The 18,273-nt window shown below is 39.1% G+C and overlaps 1 protein-coding gene and 1 long non-coding RNA gene across 4 annotated transcripts in view; one reads left to right on the plus strand and one right to left on the minus strand.

The window, feature by feature from the left end:
• LOC120878903 (CUB and sushi domain-containing protein 3-like) overlaps positions 1-18,273 on the plus strand; it is a 1,427,768-nt gene that overhangs the window by 449,968 nt on the left and 959,527 nt on the right. The gene's annotated exons all lie outside the window — the stretch shown is intronic.
• LOC120878905 lies at positions 2,200-7,474 on the minus strand. The gene is made up of 2 exons (XR_005724657.1): positions 7,405-7,474; positions 2,200-2,255 (listed from the first exon to the last, which is right to left on the minus strand). It is a non-coding gene; the product is annotated as an uncharacterized LOC120878905 (long non-coding RNA).

The following is an 18,273-nucleotide window of genomic DNA, read 5'->3' on the forward strand; positions in this document are numbered from 1 at the left end:
AGGAAAGTTTATATTTTATAATTGTAAAACCCCCTCTATCTGGTCTATATTTAATGTTGATCTTCTGAGTGTTATAACATTGTCTTCTGGCTTTAATTTATAATTTAAGTTATCTTAGATTTTAAATTATGAAGGATTAGACTCTGTCTTCCCCTTATTCTCCCACCTTCAATCTTTCCCAGTATCATGATCTTTTCCAGTGAGTCAGTTCTTTGCATCAGGTGGCCCAACTATTGGAGTTTCAGCTTCAGCATCGGTCTTTCCAATGAATATTCAGGAATTATTTCCTTTAGGATGGACTGGTTGGATCTCCTTGCTGTCCAAGGAACTCTCTCAGAGTCTTCTCCAACTCCACAGTTCAAAAGCGTCAGTGCTTCGGCCCTCAGCTTTCTTTATACTCCAACTCTCACATAAATACATGACTATTGGTCAAACAATAATGATGACTAAATGCACCTTTATTGGCAAAGTAATGTCTTTGCTTTTTAATGTGTTGTCTAGGTTGGTCATAAATTTTCTTCCAAGAAGCAAGTGATTTTAATTTCATGGTTGAGGTTATCATCTGCAGTGATTCTGGAGCCCTCAAAATAAAGTCTGTCACTGTTTCCATTGTTGCCTCATGTATTTGCCATGAAGTGATGGGACCATATGCCATGATCTTAGTTTTCAGAATGTTGAGTTTTAAGCCAACTTTTTCACTCTCCTCTTTCACTTTCATCAAAAGGCTTTTTAGTTCTTTGCTTCCTGCTATAAGGGTGTCACCTGCATATATGAGGTTATTGTTATTTCTTCGGCAATCTTGATTCCAGCTTGTGCTTCATCCACTGCAGCATTTCTTATGAGGTACTCTGCATATAAGTTAATTAAGCAGAGTGACAATATACAGCCTTGACGTACTCCTTTCCCAAATTGGACTCAGTTTGTTGTTCCATGTCCAGTTATAACTATTACTTCTTGACCTGCATACAGATTTCTCAGGATGCTGGTCAGGTGGTCTGGTGTTCCCATCTCTTTCAGAATTTTCCAGTGTTTGTTTTGATCCACACAGTCAAAGGCTTTGGTGTAGTCAATAAAGCAGAAGTAGATGTTTTTCTGGAACTTTCTTGCTTTTTCTGTGATCCAGCAGATGTTGGCAATATGATCTCTGGTTCCTCTGCCTTTTCTAAATTCAGCTTGAACATCTGGAAGTTATCAATTCACATACTGTTAAAACCTGGTTTGGAGAAATTTGAGCATTACTTTGCCAGCGTGTGAGATGAGTGCAATTTTGTGGTAGTTTGAACAATCTTTGGCATTGCCTTTCTTTGGGATTGGAATGAAAACTGACCTTTTCCAGTCCTGTGGCCACTGATGAGTTTTCCAAATATGCCAGCATATTTGAGTGCAGCACTTTCACAGCATCATCTTTTAGGATTTGAGATAGCTCAACTGGAATTCCATCACCTCCACTAGCTTTGTTTATAGTGATGCTTCCTAAGGTCCACTTGACTTCACATTCCAGGATATCTGGCTGTAGGTGAGTGATCACACCATTGTGATTATCTGAGTCATGAAGATATTTTTTTGTACAGTTCTTCTGTGTATTCTTGCCTCCTCTTCTTAATATTTTCTGCTTCTATTATGTCCATACCATTTCTGTCCTTTATTGAGCCCATCTTTGCATGAAATGTTCCCTTGGTATCTCTAATTTTCTTGAAGAGATCTCTAATCTTTTCCATTCTGTTCTTTTCCTCTATTTCTTTGCACTGATAACTGATGAAGGCTTTCTTATTTATTCTTGCCATTCTTTGGAACTCTGCATTCAAATGGAAATCTCTTTCCTTTTCTCGTTTGCTTTTGGCTTCTCTTCTTTTCACAGCTATTTGTTAGGCCCCCTCAGACAGCCATTTTGCTTTTTTGCATTGTAGAAAAAGTAGGAAGTTAAGAGATACCTGAAGTTACAGGCAAGTTGGGCTTTGGAATACAAAATGAAGCACGGCAAAGGCTAATAGTTTTGCCAAGAGCTCTCTGGTCTTTCCCATTCTATTATTTTCCTCTATTTCTTTGCACTGATTGCTGAGGAAGGCTTTCTTATCTCTCCTTGCTGCTCTTTGGAACTCTGCATTCAAATGGATATATCTTTTCTTTTGTCCCTTGCATCTTGAATCTTTTCTTTTCTCATCTTTATAAGGCCTCTTTGGAAACCATTTTGCCTTTTTGCATTTCTTTTTCTTGGGGATGATCTTGATCACTGCCTCCTGTACAATGTCACAAACCTCTGTCCACAGTTCTTCAGGCACTCTGTCTATCAGAATCCCATAAATCTATTTCTCACTTCAACTGTATAATTGTAAGGGATTTGATTTAGGTCATACTGGAATGGTATAGTTGTTTTCCCTACTGTCTTCAATTTAATTCTGAATTTGGCAATAAGCATTTCATGATCTGAGCCACATTCCACTCTTAGTCTTGTTTTTCTGACTGTATAGAGCTTCTCCATCTTTGGCTTATATTATAGATTATATTAAATTAATCTATATTAAATATAGATTATATTAAAGAATATAATCAATCTGATTCAATATTGACCATCTGGTAATGTCCATGTGTAGAGTCTTCTCTTTTGTTGTTGGAAGAGGGTGTTTGCTACGATCAGTGCCTTCTCTTGGCAAAACTTGTTAGCCTTTGACCTGCTTCATTTTGTACTCCAAGGCCAAATTTGCCTATTACTTCAGGTATCTCTTGACTTCCTCCTTTTACATTCCACTCCCCTATAATGAAAAGAACATCTTTTTGCGTGTTAGTTCTAGAAGATCTCGTAGGTCTTCACAGAACCATTCAACTTCAGCTTCAGCATTATCAGTCAGGGCATAGACTGGGATTACTGTGATATTGAATGGTTTTCCTTGGAAAAGAACAGAGTTCATTCTGTCCTTTTTGAGATTGTATCCAAGTACTGCATTTTGGACTCTCTTGTTGTATGATGGCTATGGACTGTAGCCTACCAGGCTCTCCGTCCATGAAATTTTCCAGGCAAGAGTACTGGAGTGGATTGCCATTTTCTTCTCCAGAGGATCTTCCAAACCCAGGGATTGAACCCTGATCTCCCGCATTGCAAGTGGGCACTTTACCATCTGAGCCATTAGGGAAGCCCAATAGTCAACAAAATAAAATATTTTACTTATATATATAGGAAAGCATAATATACAGAAAAATGTGCGTGTCCTTGTAATAAACTTTTCTGGAGAGATTAACAATTTATAATGGCTTTCCTTTCAGATTAAGTTAAGAAACATTTGTCCAGTATTTTTGTTTATAGAGAAACTCCATGGCCATGAAACAAAGTAAATAAAACTCTAAGGGATGTCACAAAAGTAGTAAACACAAGGTCTTGAAGGTCTCAGCTATATGGTCTACCAAGTGTTCTAACTAACTATAGTGTGAAAGATTATATGGTACATAATTCAATTCATTAATGTTCTGATTGGAGCAGGCAAAATTTTACATTCTAATTTTCTAGTTATCTAGGTTTCTGCAAACGACATACTATTAAAAACCTGCTGGAAAGGTCTGACTTAAGGTTGTGCATCCCATAGCTCTTGATAATATTCAGCTCCAAATTGAAATAACTTAATTACATTCTCCAAGGATCCATTTTCAGAGTAGGTGCAGCTGTTGCATTTTCTTTTTTAGAAAGACAATTATAATTACAGGCAACTTTCTTCAGAAGATGGAATTAATAATGCATTACAATTTCATGTTAGGAGAAAGAGACTGGTGATGATACACCAATAGAAACCAAAATATTCTTTGTATGTACGATTGTGTGCACACTTTAAATTACATTTTGCAGAGAACATATGTAAGATAATCTAGCAATAAGTTTATTTTTTTAGGGAGTTTCATCTAGTGTTTACTACATACTAGTGTACAGAATACATAGTCAAAAAGAAGCATAATAAGCATAATATTTAGCAAGATCACAGTCTTGCAAGAATAAACCTCTATAATCAACAATTCCCTGAGAGATTCTTATAGATATGTATAAAGCATATATGAGTCAATATAGGAGGAAGACACTGGCTCACGAACTTAAGCGAAACTTCATGTAGGGAGTACAATCCAGCAAAGTCTTAAAGCAAGGCTTTTAATTAATTAGGATGACAAGACTGGAGGCCATAGGAACCAAAATTAGACAACATTCCCTAGGGAAGAACCTGTCAACTGTGAAGGGTCAGAAATTGTATTATGTTTGTCACCTAACAGGTTAGAATCCCATATTTTAATGTATTCAGGAGAAAACACAAGACCCCTACGTCAGATTCAAAGGCCTTTATTTATTAATTATGGCACAGCAACAGGGTGAACTTCAGGTTTGTGTCAATCTTTCCTACCCCATTTCACACAGACTGACACAAAGAGGACCAAGTAACAGCTGCATGTGTGGTAGGTCCCATTATGAGAGAAAACCTGAGTTGAGGAAACCTGTATCTTTGATACTGGACAGTAAGAATTGCCTACACATCCTCTGTAACAAGATGCTATGTCTATCTTTCAAGGCTGTGAGGAAACCTACACTTTACTACACTTAACTGTATTAGGAGTCTTTTTGTGATTGAAAAATCCTTGAAAACATAGTCTATGAAGGAGGAAGTCAGTGAATCTACTTATAAGGTGTGCAAAAATGAGAGAGACTCATGAAAAAAACAAATGTAAAATCTCTGAGTTTAAATATTATATTTTGTCTCAAAAGCTCAAAGAACTATCATGTGGATAAATGATAGTGTGTTATTTGGTCCATGAAAATTCCAGGGAGTATACTGATTATGAAGATCTTGGCATATCTTCCTAATATATTTGGCTTTTATTCTGAAGGTTAATTGAGTAGATGAGCACCACAATTATTCTAAACAGGTGTGTTACATAGTCAAATTTGAAATTTGAATTATCATTAAGCCTGTTGTGTGAGGATGAAGCTAATATTTATAGACAAGAATGCTAACTCATAAGGTTTGAGGAGGCCCTTGTGAGTGATGAAAAGAATATTAGTCAAGTTATACCCAGGTTGAAGATTAGCAGAATGATTTAAATTTAACTTAGAAATAATTTGGTATTTGCAAATCCATTGGCGGTAAGATGGGATAAAAGAGAAGCAGGAATTGAGCATGTCTCAAAATATAGAGGAAAATGAAATTGATGGGTGAAAACCATTTAGCTGTTTAAATATTGACTGTCCAAAGAATGAGACATTGTGGGTAGAATAGATTTATAATTTGAGCAGGAATAATTCTGGGGAACCATACGGAATAAAGCAGTTAAAATATATGAGCTCAAAGGGAATGAGTGGGATAATAAAACAGATAAGAAGGAGCAACTTTGGGATATGGGGAAAAAGAGAAATTAGGAACTAATGAGACCGTAGTAAGAGAGAACGGGGGAGAATGCAGAAAGAGAGGTTTTGTGGAAACAAGGAGAGGCCACATCATCAGGGAGGATCAGTTCAGTTCATTCAGTCACTCAGTCGTGTCCAACTGCAACCCCATGGACTGCAGCATGCTGGGCTTCCCTGTCCATCATTAACTCCTGGAACTTACTCAAACTCAAGTCCAACCAACCATCTCATCCTTTGTCATCCCCTTCTCCTCCTTCCTTCAGTCTTTCCTAGCTTCAGGGTCTTTTCCAATGAGTCCATTCTTTGCATCAGGTGGCCAGAGTATTGGAGCTTCAGTTTTAGTATCAGTCCTTCTAATGAATATTCAGTGATTTCCTTTAGGATTGAATGATCTCCTTGCAGTCCAAGAGACTTAAAAGAGTCTTCTCCAGTTCCAAAATTCAAAAACATCAATTCTTCAGTGCTCAGCTTTTCTTATGGTCCAACTCTTACATCCATACATGACTATTGGAAAAACCATAGCTTTGACTATACCGACCTTTGTCGGCAAAATAACGTCTCTGCTTTTTAATATGCTGTCTAAGCCGGTCATAGCTTTTCTTCCAAGGAGTAAGCATCTTTTAATTTCTTGGTGGCAGTCACTATCTGCAGTAATTTTGAAACCCAGGAAAACAAAGTCTGTCACTGTTTCCATTGTTTCCCCATCTATTTGCTATGAAGTGATGGGACCAGATGCCATGATCTTAGTTTTTTGAATGTTGAGAATTAAGCCAGCTTTTTCACTCTCCTCTTTCCAATTCATCAGAAGGCTCTTTAGTTCCTCTTCGCTTTCTGCCATAAGGGTGGTGTCATCTGCATATCTGAGGTGATTGATATTTCTCCCGGCAATCTTGATTCCAGCTTGTGCTTTATCCAGCATTTCTCATGATGTATTCTGCATATAAGTTAAATAAGGAGGGTGACAATATATAGCCCTGACGTGCTCCTTTCTCAATTTGGAACCAGTTTGTTGTTCCATGTCCACTTATAACTGTTGTTTCCTGACCTGCATACCGATTTCTCAAGAGACAGGTCAGGTGGTCTGATACTCCCATCTCTTCAAGAATTTTCCACAGTTTGTTGTGATCCACACAGTCAAAGGCTTTAGCATAGTCAGTGAAGCAGAAGTAAATGTTTTTTTTTTTTCTGGAATTTTCTTGCTTTTTTGATGATCCATTGGATGTTGGCAATTTGATCTCTGGTTCCTCTGCCTTTTCTAAATCTACCTTCAACATCTGGAAGTTCTCAGTTCAGGTACTGTTGAAGTGTGGCTTGGAGAATTTTGAGCATTACTTTGCTAGCACATGAGTTGAGTGCAATTGTGTAGTAGTCTCAACATTCTTTGGTGTTGCCTTTCTTTGGGATTGAAAACTGACTTTTTCCAGCCCTGTGGCCACTGCTGAGTTTTCCAATTTTGCTGGCATATTGAGTGCAACACTTACAGCATCATCTTTTAGGATTTGAAATAGCTCAGCTGGAATCCCATCACCTCCACTGGCTTTGTTCGTATTGATGCTTCCTAAGGCCCACTTGACCTCACACTCTAGGTTGTCTGGCTCTTGGTGAATGATCACACCATCATGGTTATCTGGGTCATGAAGATCTTTTTTGTACAGTTCTATGTATTTGTGCCACCTCTTCTTAGTATCTTCTGCTTCTGTTAGCTTCATACAGTTTCTACCTTTTATTGTGCCCATCTTTTGTGAAATGTTCCCTTGGTATCTCTAATTTTCTTGAAGAGATCTCTAGTCTTTCCCAGTCTGTTGTTTTCCTCTATTTCTTTGCACTGATCACTGAGGAATGCTTTCTTATCTCTCCTTGCTATTCTTTGGAACTCTGCATTCAGGTGGATATATCTTTCCTTTTCTCCCTTGATTTTTGCTTTTCATCTTCTCTTAGCTATTTGTAAAGCCTCCTCAGACAACCATTTTGCTTTTTTGCATTTCTTGGGGATGGATGGTCTTTATCACAACCTCCTATACAATGTGAGAAACCTCCATCCATCGTTCTTTAGACACTCTGTCTATCAGATCTAATCCCTTGAATCTATTTCTCACTTTCACTGTATAGTCATAAGGGATTTGATTTAGGTTGTATCTGAATGATGTAGTGGTTTTCCCTACTTTCTTCAATTTAAGTCTGAATTTTGCAATACGGAGTTCATGATCTGAGCCACAGTCAGCTCCTGGTCTTGTTTTTTTCTGACTGTATAGAGTTTCTCCATTTTCAGCTGCAAAGAGTATAATCAGTCTGATTTCGGTATTGACCATCTGGTGATGTCCATGTATAGAGTCTTTCTTGTGTTGTTGGAAGAGGGTGTTTGATATGACCAGTGACTTCTCTTGCCAAAAGCCTATTAAGCTTTGATCTGCTTCATTTTGTATTCCAAGGCCAAACTTGCCTGCTACTCTAGGTATCTCTTGGCTACCTACTTTTGCATTCCACTCCCCTATAATGAAAAGGACATCTTTTTTGGTGGTAGTTCTAGAGAGCATTGTAGGTCTTCATAGAACTGTTCAACTTCAGCTTCTTTGGCATTAGTGGTTGGTACATAGACTTGGATTACTGTGATATTGGTTTGCCTTGGAAATGAACAGAGGTCATTCTGTTGTTTTAGAGACTGCACCCAAGTACTGCATTTTGGTTTCTTTTGTTGACTATTAGGGCTACTTCATGTCTTCTAAGGGATTCTTGCCCACAGCAGTAGATTTAATGGTCATCTGAAATGAATTCACTTATTCTGGTCTTTTAATTCACTGATTTTAAAATGTCGATATTCACTCTCCCCATCCCCTGTTTGACGACTTCCAATTTACCTCGGTGCAGTGACCTGACATTCCATGTTCCAGTATGCAGTACTGTTATTTATAGCATCTGACTTTGTTCCTATCACCAGTCATATCCACAACTGGGTGTTGTTTTGGCTTTGGCTCAGCCTCTTCATTCTTTTCTAAGCTATTTCTCTGCTCTTCTTCAGTATCATATTGGGCCCCTACTGACCTGAGAGTTCATCTTTCAGTGTCATATCTTTTTCCTTTTTCCATACTGTTCATAGAGTTCTCAAGGCAAGAATACTGAAGTGGTTTGCCATTCCCTTCTCCAGTAGACCACATTTTGTCAGAACTCTCCACCATGACTTGTCTGTCTTGGGTGGCCCTTCATGGCATTATTCATAGTTTCATTCAGTTTTTTGAGGCTATGATCCTTGTGATCAGTTTGGTTAGTTTTCTGTGATTGTGGTTTTCAGGCTGTCTGCCCTCTGTTGGATAGGATAAGAGGATACTAGCCAAGAATATTGGAAGTTTAGAAAGATCAAGAAAGAACTATTTAGAAGAATTTGAAAATTAGAAAGTCCCAGAAAAAATTGGAAACAACTTTTTTTCTAGAAGATTTCCATTGTTTGTGGCACATACTACTGGCTGACTGCTTTATGCTAATTGTTTCTTACTAGTTTGGGAATGTCAGAGTGTTCAGTTAAGTATATTCACCTTCCAACATTCCAAGAATTTTTGCCAGTAAAATTCATTTACAGTTCACTGAGTTTAGGAGAGGAATTTTGAAAAAGCACCCTTGCCTAACATTTCCTTTGGCAAAACTTTCCCTTCACTTTCCTCCACTACTTTCTTGCCTGAAATGCAGCAGTGATGGCTAAAAGAGTGGCTGTTATCTTACTGCAAGCATGAGGTTGCAAACCACCATCATGTATCAGTCAAGATCTTAGATGTGGAATAAAACAAATCAACCCTGACATCTCAGTGGCTTAATAAACAAAGGTTTATTTGTCTGTTTATTTTTTTAAAAGCTGAATTTACATTTACTCTCCACTTAGTGGTAGCTAGGTAAATTGCAGGCAATAACAGGTCCTCTCTAGGGCAGGCAGTCCTTCTGTACAAGTGAAGTACAAGAGAAAGTCACTCGATCATGTCCGATTCTTTGCAACCCCATGAACTATACAGTCCATGGAATTCTTCAGGCCAGAATACTGAAGTGGGTAGCCTTTCCCTTTTTCAGGGGATCTTCCCAACCCAGGAATCGAACCTAGGTTTCCCACACTACAGGCGGATTCTTTACCAGCTGAGTGACAATAGCTGCCTTTTAAACAGTGGCTAGGGGATCTAGTCAGCAGCTATTCTATAAGTGCAATTACAGCCCAAGGCTTCTAAGTCAGGAGGAGAGGCGGAGAGATTAAGAGGGCCATGAAGGGACTTTTTACTATCTTAGAGTCAGACACAACTGAGGGACTTCACTTTCACTTTTTACTTTCATGCGTTGGAGAAGGAAATGGCAACCCACTCCAGTGTTCTTGCCTGGAGAATCCCAGGGACGGGGGAGCCTGGTGGGCTGCCATCTATGGGGTCACACAGAGTTAGACATGACTTAGCAGCAGCAGTTTGAAAGTTACAGAAGACCTCTGCTCTTGGTCTTTTGGTCTGAATTCATCACGTGACCTTGCCTCCCTACAAGAGGGCAAGAAAGTAGTGCAGTCTTCAGTGAGCTCAGGAAGAGCCAGAGTATCAGAGACAAGGGAATTAATGAATGCAAAAGTTTAAGGCACCTTAAGCAATTATATTAGCCCTGTACTGCCCACCTCTGGACATCTTACTGAATGAGAACAAGGTATTTCTATTCATGACAGCTACCATAAGTCAGATTTGGGGGCTTCTCAGGTGGCTTAGTGGTAAAGAATCTGCCTGCCAAGCAGGATATGCAGGTTTGATCCCTGGGTGGGGAAGATGCCCAGGAGAAGGAAATGGCAACCCACTCCAGTATTTTTTCCTGGGAAATCCTATGGACAGAGTCACCTGGTGGTATGCAGAGTTGGATATGACTTTAGGGACTAAACAAGAAGTCAGATTTATATCCCCTGAAATGAAACAGAATCCTGATAGACTTAAGAAAAAATATAATATTTAATTTAATTTAATTTAGCTGTTAAAATAAATGCTATTTTACATTAATGGAAATTAAAATGTTAGTTTATTTATTTACTTAGTTTTAACTAAAATGTTAGTTCAAATCCCATATTGCTGTTTTAAGACTAGCAGACAGGGCTAGCAATAAAACTGAGTGGGCACTGAAATGGAGAATGGAGTGGTATTTCAGGCTTGCAGACAGTGGGATCCAGAGGTTTCCTATGATCTGCTATTTCCTTCACCGATAGATGAGAGGACCTCCCTGAAATAGATAAGACATATGTTTATTCTCTAAACTGCTAGGTGTCATTGTGAGTGCATGCCAAGTTTAAAATGGGGAAACAGTGGAAACAGTGTCAGACTTTATTTTTTCGGGCTCCAAAATCACTGCAGATGGTGACTGCAGCCATGAAATAAAAAGATGCTTACTCCTTGGAAGAAAAGTTATGACCAACCTAGATAGCATATTCAAAAGCAGAGACATTACTTTGCCGACTAAGGTCCGTCTAGTCAAGGCTATGGTTTTTCCTGTGGTCATGTATGGATGTGAGAGTTGGACTGTGAAGAAGGCTGAGCGCCAAAGAATTGATCCTTTTGAACTGTGGTGTTGGAGAAGATTCTTGAGAGTCCCTTGGACTGCAAGGAGATCCAACCAATCCATTCTGAAGGAGATCATCCTGGGATTTCTTTGGAAGAACTGATGCTAAAGCTGAAACTCCAGTATTTTGGCCACCTCATGCGAAGAGTTGACTCATTGGAAAAGACTCTGATGCTGAGAAGGATTGGGGGCAGGAGGAGAAGGGGACGACCCAGGATGAGATGGCTGGATGGCATCACTGACTCGATGAACGGGAGTCTGAGTGAACTCCGGGAGATGGTGATGGACAGGGAGGCCTGGCGTGCTGCAATTCATGGGGTAGCAAAGAGTCGGACATGACTGAGTGACTGAACTGAACTGAACTGAATGTACAGAATTAAAGCTCATTGTGAAATATGCTAAGGAACTTAAATAAATTTATATTATTTGGTGTTTTTGTCAGGGAAGAAGGGTATAAATACAACATCGGAAAAATTTTTGTGTTTTATACTCTTCCTTTTATCTGTTTATTTGGTTCTTTTGTTTGATTGAGACCTTGGTACTGTTTCAGTTCCGTTCAGTACAGTAGCTCAGTCATATCCGACTCTTTGCGACCCCATGAATTGCTGCAGGCCAGCCCTCCCTATCCATCACAAACTCCTGGAGTTCACCTAAACCCATATCCATCGAGTCAGTGATGCCATCCAACCATCTCATCCTCTTTTGTCCCCTTTTCCTTCTGCCCCCAATCCCTCCCAGCATCAGAGTCTTTTCCAATGCATCAGCTCTTCACATGAGGTGGCCAAAGTATTGGAGTTTCAGCCTCAGCATCAGTCCTTCCAAGGAACACCCAGGACTGATCTCCTTTAGGATGGACTGGTTGGATCTCTTTGCAGTCCAAGGGACGCTCAAGAGTCTTCTCCAACACCACAGTTCAAAAGCATCAATTCTTCAGTGCTCAGCTTTCTTCACAGTCCAACTCTCACATCCATACATGACTACTGTAAAAACCATAGCCTTGAATAAATGAACCTTTCTTGGCAAAATATGTCTCTGCTTTTGAATATGCTATCTAGCTTGGTCATCACTTCTTCCAAGGAGTAAGCATCTTTTAATTTCATGGCTGAAGTCACCATCTACAGTGATTTTGAAGCCCCATAAGATAAAGTCTGACACTGTTTCCCCATCTATTTGCCATGAAGTGATGGGACCAGATGCCATGATCTTCGTTTTCTGACTGTTGAGCTTTAAGCCAACTTTTTCACTCTCCTCTTTTACTTTCATCCAGAAGCTGTTTAGTTCCTCTTCACTTTTTGCCATAAGGGTGGTGTCATCTGCATATCTGAGGTTATTGATATTTCTCCCAGCAATCTTGATTCCGGCTTGTGCTTTTTCCAGCCCAGCCTTTCTCATGATGTACTCTGCATATAAGTTAAATAAGCAGGGCGACAATATACAGCCTTAGGCTAATGGAGATAGACACCTACGTGAGGGAATAGATATTGTTAATAATAGTGGTCTCCCTGTTTACTTAAGAATAATGTGTATATTTGTTTGTAGATCATTTCTTAGTAATGTTTTTGCATGCTATGAGTTTAATAAATGTGCCTTGTATTTGTAAACAGTTTATACTGTCTGGTTTTAAGTATGTTGATAAGTTGTGTCTGACTCTTTGCAACCCCATGGACTGCAGCACGCCAGGTGTCCCTGTCTCTCACTATCTCCTGGATTTTGCCCAAGTTCATTTCCATTGAATTGGTGATGCTCTCCAACCATTTCTCCTTTTGCCTTCAATCTTTCCAAACATCAAGGTCTTTTCCAATGAGTCAGCGCTTCACATCAGTATATTGGCCAAAGTATTCGAACTTCAGCTTCAAGATTAGTCCTTCCAGTGAATATTCAGAATGATTTCCTTTAGGATTGACTAGTTTGATCTCTTCACTGTCCAAGGGACTCTGAAGACTCCTCTCCAGCACAACAGTTCAAAAGCATCAATTCTTTAGGACTCAGACTTCTTTATGGTCCAACTCTCACATCCATACATAACTACTGGAAAGCCGTAGCTCTGACCAAGGAACATTGCCGTCAAAATGGGTTTGTCATAGGTTTCCTTCCAAAAACCAAGCATCTTCTAATTTCAAGGCTGCAGTCACCATCCGCAGTGATTTTGGAGCCTAAGAAAAGAAACTCTGTCATTGCTTATACTTTTTCTCCCCTTCTATTTGCCATGAGGTGATGGGACTGTATGCCATGATAGTTTTTTGGATGTTGAGTTTTAAGCCAGCTTTTTTACTCTCCTCTTTCACTCTCATCAAGAAGCTCCTTAGTTCCTCTTTGATTTATACCATTATGGTGGTATCATCTGCATATCTGATATTTTTCCCAGTAATCTTGATTCTATCTTGTAATTCACCCAGCCTGGCATTTCACATGTTGATGCTTTTGAACTGTGGTATTGGAGAAAACTCTTGAGAGTCCCTTGGACTGCAAGGAGATCCAACCAGTCCATCTTAAAGGAGATCAGTCCCGGGTGTTCATTTGAAGGACTGATGCTGAAGCTGAAACTCCACTACTTTGGCCACCTGATGCGAAGAGCTGACTCATTTGAAAAGACCCTGATGCTGGGAAAGATTGAGGGCAGGAGGAGAAGGGGATGACAGAGGATGAGATGGTTGGATGATATCTTCGACTTAATGGACATGAGTTTGGGTGAACTCCAGGACTTGATGATAGACAGGGCACCCTGGCGTGCTGTGGTTCATGGGGTTGCAAAGAGTCAGACACGACTGAGTGATTGAACTGAACTCAATAAGTTAAATAACAGGGTGATAGTATAGATTCTTGCTGTACTCCATTCCCAATTTTGAGCCAGTCTGTTGTTCCATGTAAACTTACAACTGTTGCTTCTTGACCTGCATACAGGTTTCTTAGGTGACAGGTAAGATGGTCCGGTATTCCTGTCTCTTTAAGAATTTTCCACAGCTTATTGTCACAGATCCACATAGACAAAGGATTTCCTGTAGTCAGTGAAGCTGAAGTAGATGTTTCTCTGGAATTCCCTTGCTTTCTCTATGGTCCAGTGAGTTTTATCAGTTTGACCTGTGAGCAGTGCTAAAGAACATTAAAGACAATTGCATTTGTTTCCCATGCCATTAAAGTTGTGCTCAAAATCCTACAAGCTAGGCTTCAGCATTACTTGAATTGAGAACTTCTAGATGTTCAAGCTGGGTTTAGAAAAGGCTCAGGAACCAGAGATTATATATATATCTATATATATATATAGATATATATATAATTTTTCCAATTAAGGGAAAATAAATTAGTTTACAGCAAATAAATACAGATGAATGGTATTAATGACTAATATCTTTGAATAGAGAAAATAGAAGTTATCACTTGAAAATTCTGATAATCTCTCAGAAAATTAAAAGACATTTTATAGGAAGAACTTCACAGAAATGAGACTGGTTGAGTGATGACTTATAAATGAAGTTGGAACAATACAGTAGGAAACCATGCTAGCAAAAGATAAATTGTAAGATGATAAATAGAAAAATTATTTCAGACTGATGTCAGCAACATGATGGAGTGAAAAACTAACTTTGTCTTTTTCTTTAAGCTATAACCGATAAAAAGTATCTACAAGGCAAAAAAGGTGCCTGTGCCCAACACACACTAGTACATTAAAGAATTTCATACATCTCTATATCTAAAAGTAGGTGGTCTTAAACACATAGAGATGAAAGCAAGAGAACAGCAGAGACAGTGGCTATATTCCCAGCCCTCCAACTGAAACTTACAGCATTAGACACTGTCACTATTTGTGGATGTCATGATTATTTATATATGTGTGTATATATAAACCCCTAAAAACACCACCAAAAAACTATTAGAAATAATAAAAGGATCAAGATTCAGGGTGCAAAATCAACATACAAAATCTGTTGTATTTCTATATGCTAATAGAGAAGTTAAGAAAACAATCCCATTTTCATTTTCAACAGCAACAAAAAATACCTAAGACTAAGTTTATCCCAGGTGGTGAAAGACCTGGATGCTAAAAACTGTACAGGTTTTGACATTGTTGAAAGAAATCAAAGAAGATATTGTTGAATGAAAATGAAGAAGACACAAAGAAATTGAAAAATAATCTGTGTTCATGGATTAAAATAATTAATGTTTAAAATATCTGTATTACCCAAATCAGTGTACAAATTTGGGGCCATCTCTTTCAAAACTACAAAGACATTTTTCACAGAAACAGAACAAAACATGCTAAAATCTTATGGAACCATAAAAGATCCCAAATAGTTAAAGCAATCCTAAGAAAAATGAACAAAGCTGGAAATATTGCACTCCTTGCCTTCAAATTATATTACAAAACCATAGTAATCCAAACAGCAAGGTACTGGATGCAGTGAATGAGTGGCCTGGCACTGCAGGTTGAGAGAGAGCCTGGAGATGCAGGGGAAATTATGAAGCCACTTCTGTTGCTGCTGCTGCTGCTAAGTTGCTTCAGTCATGTCCAACTCTGTGCGACCCCATAGACGGCAGCCCACCAGGCTCCCCCATCCCTGGGATTCTCCAGGCAAGAACACTGGAGTGGGTTGCCATTTCCTTCTCCAATGCATGAAAGTGAAAAGTGAAAGTGAAGTCGCTCAGTCGTGTCTGACTCTTAGCGACCCCATGGACTGCAGCCTACCAGGCTCCTCCATCCATGGGATTTTCCAGGCAAGAGTACTGGAATGGGGTGCCATTGCCTTCTCTGAGCCACTTCTGTTAGTTAACCTCAAAAAATCTGAGGCAGAATGGCCAAAATGACAGAATGGAAAGACCCTGAGCTTGTCTCCTCTCACAAGTAGACCAAAATCACAACAATCTGCAGAACAACTATTGATGGAAAAAGATTGGAATCTACCAGAAAAGATCTTCTATAATTAGATATATAGAAGAAACCATGAAATAAGCAGGAGTGGCAGACTTGTGATATAATCAGATTTCGTATCCCCTTAGTAGGTAACTCACAAACTGGAGAATAATTATATTGAGGAGGTTCTTCCTTAGGACTTAGAGTTTTGAATTCCATGTCAGGTTTCCCACCTGGATGTCCGGCACTTGGAAGATGAGTCCCCAGAACATTTGTCTTTAAAGAGCAGCAGAGCTTAATTGTAGGAGCCACACAGGACTAGGGGAAATAGAGTCTTCACTTTTAAAGGGTGCACACAAAATCTCACATGCACCAGGACTCAAGCAAAAGCAGTAATTTAATAGGAGCCTGAGCCAGACTTACTTGCTGGTCTTGGAGAGTTTCCTGGGGAGGAGAAGGTGGCTGTGGCTCAACCTGGGGATGTAGACAGTGGTGGCAGACATATCTAGGAACATTCAACTCTGTGAACACTGCTGATGACTGTCATCTTGGATCATTAATGCTGAGAACTGGCCCCACCCAATTGCCTGTAAACACTGGCACCTAAATTAAGTGGGCAGGGACACAGCCCTACTGGTTAGCAGACAGTCTGCCTAAATACTTCCATGCCCTTAGATACAATCCTGCGCACTAGAGGGCCAAGATCCAGCTCCCCTACCACAAGGAAGCCTGCACAAAACTCTAGATCAGTCTCACCCACCATGGAGGAGACATTAGAAGCAAGAAAGCTATGATCCCACAGCTGATGGAACCAAGTCCACCAATGCAGGCTAGGCCCTGCTCTGGGACCAAGTGAGTCCTGGTCACTCTGCCCATTAGCAAACCAATACAACCTTAGGAAACCCCAGGCCATACACAACTGTGTCAGGAACCAGGATAACCCTCCCCACTCTCAATTATCTCAAAATCTCTCTGGATACATGAGCCCTGCAGCCAGACTCCAGGAACCAGCTTTGCCTGCTAGTACTCCAGCACTAACTCCAGGACATAGCTTCACCTGTAAGTGGGTGGGCAACAGTCCCAGAATCAGGACTGACTGCCTACCAGCAAGCCAAAATTAGATCCAGGCCCCCTCTTGGGTTCTGCCTGACACACATGACTAGGCCCCACTAAAATTCTACTAAACATTTAAAGAAGAGTTGGCACTTACTGGAAACTATTCCAAAAATAGTTTTCATAACTATTCCAAAAAAAGGAAAGAATACTTCTGAATTCATCCTATGAGGCCCCCATCACCCTGATACCAAAAATCAAACAAAGATCACGAGAAAAGAAAATTACAGCCCAGCATCAGAAGATATCAGAAGAAAAGAAAATTACAGCCCAGCATCAGTGGTGATCATAGATGCAAAAATCCTCAACAAAATACCAGCCAGACAACTTCAGCGATGCATTAAAAAGGTCATACATCATGATCAAATGAAATTTATCTCAGGATATAAAGAATTTTTAATATCTGCAAATCAGTCATTGTGATATACCATATTAACAAGTTGAAAAATAAAAGTCATATGATTATCTCAATAGATTCAGGAAAACTTTTGATCAAATAAAAGATCATTTATGATAAAAACTCTCCAGAAGTTGGGCATAGAGAGAACGAACATACCTAAATATAATAAAGACCATATATGACAAACCCACAGCTAATATCCACAATGATGAAAAGCTGAAAGCTTTCCTCTACAATCAGACAGAAGACAAAGATGCCCACTCTTCCCAGTTTTACTCAACAAAGTTTTGGAAGTCTTAGACGCAGCAATCCGAGAAGAAAAGTAAAGGATCCAAATTGGAAAAGAAGTGAAACTCACTCTTTACAGATGATGTGATACTGTACATAGAAGATCCTAAAGGTGTCACCAGAAAACAACTAGATTTCATCAGTGGACTTGGTAAAGTTGCAGGATACAATTTACTGTATTTATATACACTAACAACATGATATCAAACAGAGAAATTAAGGAAAGAATCCTATTTACATGCCAAAATTAGTAGAATACCTAGGTACAAACCTACCTAAGGACACAAAAGACCTGTCCTCCCAAATTATAAGATATTAATGAAAGAAATTAAAGACCACACAAATGGAAAGATATACCATATTCTAGTATTGGAAAAATCAGTTTTGTTAAAATGACCATACTACTCAAGGCAATCTGCAGATTCAATGCAATCTCTATTAAGTTATCATGAAATTTTCACAGAACTAGAACAAATAATTTAAAATTTGTATGGAACCATAATACAACCTAAATAGCCAAAATGATCATGAGAAAGAAGAATGAAGCTGGAGAACGTCATACTATACTATAGAACTATAATTATCAAAACAGAATGTTATTGGCAGAAAAATAGACACAAAAATTAATGGAACAGAATAGAAAATCCATAAATAAACTGACTCCCTTAAGTTTAATTAATCTATGACCAAGAAGGCAAGAATATA

The sequence above is a fragment of the Oryx dammah genome, unplaced genomic scaffold (assembly GCF_014754425.2).
Source record: "Oryx dammah isolate SB20612 unplaced genomic scaffold, SCBI_Odam_1.1 HiC_scaffold_19, whole genome shotgun sequence".
Lineage (NCBI taxonomy): Eukaryota > Metazoa > Chordata > Mammalia > Artiodactyla > Bovidae > Oryx > Oryx dammah.